Genomic DNA, 1,812 nt, shown 5'->3' with positions numbered 1-1,812 from the left:
CCTGAGCTCCGCACCCCAGAGCCCAGAGTGGGGGACTGGACAGCACCCAGCAGGGGGCTAGACAAGCCAATTCATTTCCCATTGCTGAGCGGGTTGGGGAAGGCAGCGCCGACCTTAATCACATGGTGGTTAAAAAAAAAAATAACTATGAGCCGGTGGCAGGGAGAGGAGGCCAGGCCAGGGCATGGGCTTCCCCCACCGGCTGCCCCATGCCTCCAACCTGTGGCCCCCAATAAATATTTGCAGGGGATGCCAGGCTGCTGGCCCTGGCGAGGGGGGGTGGGGGGTGTGTGCGCCAACCCTATTTCAGGCAAAGCTCGAAGTAGGTGGAGCCGATATAGCCGCCCCGCATGGAGCGCTGCACGTTCTGCTCAAACAGCTGGCGGCCTCCTAGTTCAGTGGGTCTTCAGGGTTGGGCTCCAAGAAGAGATACTGCAGGCCATAAATTATGGAGTTTATCGTAAGGACTGGCTTCCAGTCCTCTCTGAGGATGTTGAGGCAGACGTTGCCCTCGAGGTCAATGTTGGGGTGATACACCATCGTCCCACAGGTCACCTTGGGGGGGTGTCATGCGGGTAACCCTGGCCCCCCTTAAAACTGAACATAAGCTTCCCGCTCTTGTAGAAGCCCTCATCAGGACAGATAACCAGCTGGAAGTTGAGGAGGTCGTCGGGGTCTGAGAAGCTGATGTCACACGTCTTGGGCAGGTTCAGCTCGTTTATGTCCTTCTGGATCCGCAGCTGCGCCGCCGACGCCTTCTTGCTGCTGCCCTTGGTGCCGCCCGGGGCGCCTCCTCCTTCTTCTGCTGCTTCAGCGAGAACAGCTGGATCATCCGGCCGCCGCCGCCGCTCCGCGCCCACCGCGCGGCCCTCGCCGGCTCCCGTAGTCCGCCTCGGCCTGGCCCGCCCGGGCGCGTTCGGAGGCGCTCGGGGGCGCTAGGCCCCGCCCCGCCCCCCGCCGCTTCCCGCCCCTCGCGGCTCGTCGTCCGCGGCCGGGCTGGCGGCGGCTCCGCGGGGCGCCCGGGCTTCTCGCCGCTCCGCGAGGGCGCTGGAGGTTGCGGCGGCGGCGGCGCGGAGGGGCGGCGGGTCCCGCAGGGCTCGGCTTCGCGGCAGCGGTGGCGTCGGCGCGGGCGTCCGCAGCGGCCCCGCCCGCCGCCTCGGAGTGACGTCTGACTCTTAATGAGGCCCTGCTAAACCGGGGTCCCAGTGTCCAGGGTAGCTGTAAGAATGAAATGGAAGGGCCCAGTTCCAGGCTGTGTTAGTTTCCTGGACAATACATTTCAGGGTCCCCAATTACTCGGGACCAGTTAGAAAACAAAGACTTTACTGTAAAGGGCAGGAATGGACACAGTGCAGGTTTTCTGATCCCACGCAGACTGGGTAAAGGAGGAGTCAGAGTCCTCAGTGGCTTTGCAGGTTTTTATTGGGATTACCAGGTACATGGCAGGCAGGAGTGCTGAGGGGCTGATAGGCTGGCAGGCCTCCCAGCCCCCAGCAGGTCTGCACTCTGGGCTCCCTGGCCTTCTCTCGGCTTCTGCTTCTCTTGCTTCTCTCTTGGCTTCTCTTTTAGCTTCTCCTGGCGTCCCCGTGACGCTGCCCTTAAAAGCCCAGTCCCAGCCCAGGTGAATCCCATCTACCTATGCCCACACCCTATTCCAGGTGCCCCCCATCAGGCATGCATTCAGGACTGCAAGGATCCATCATCTATCCTGATGGCGGGAGGGCAGAAAAGCCTGACATTTTTCCTTGCCCTACCCACCTACTCCTGGTGCTTGAATGAAAATTTGATGTTTCATTAGTTTACTGTGATTTT

The 1,812-nt window shown here is 61.4% G+C and overlaps 1 pseudogene; it reads right to left on the bottom strand.

The window, feature by feature from the left end:
* Positions 1-848, bottom strand: LOC119252193 (NEDD8-conjugating enzyme Ubc12-like; annotated as a pseudogene).
* Between the last annotated feature and the right edge of the window lie 964 nt (positions 849-1,812).

Source organism: Talpa occidentalis, unplaced genomic scaffold (genome assembly GCF_014898055.3).
Source record: "Talpa occidentalis isolate TD23 unplaced genomic scaffold, MPIMG_talOcc4v2.1 talOcc4.2, whole genome shotgun sequence".
NCBI lineage: Eukaryota > Metazoa > Chordata > Mammalia > Eulipotyphla > Talpidae > Talpa > Talpa occidentalis.
The sequence above is the reverse complement of the archived record's forward strand: the minus strand, read 5'-3'. Positions and strand labels throughout refer to the sequence as shown.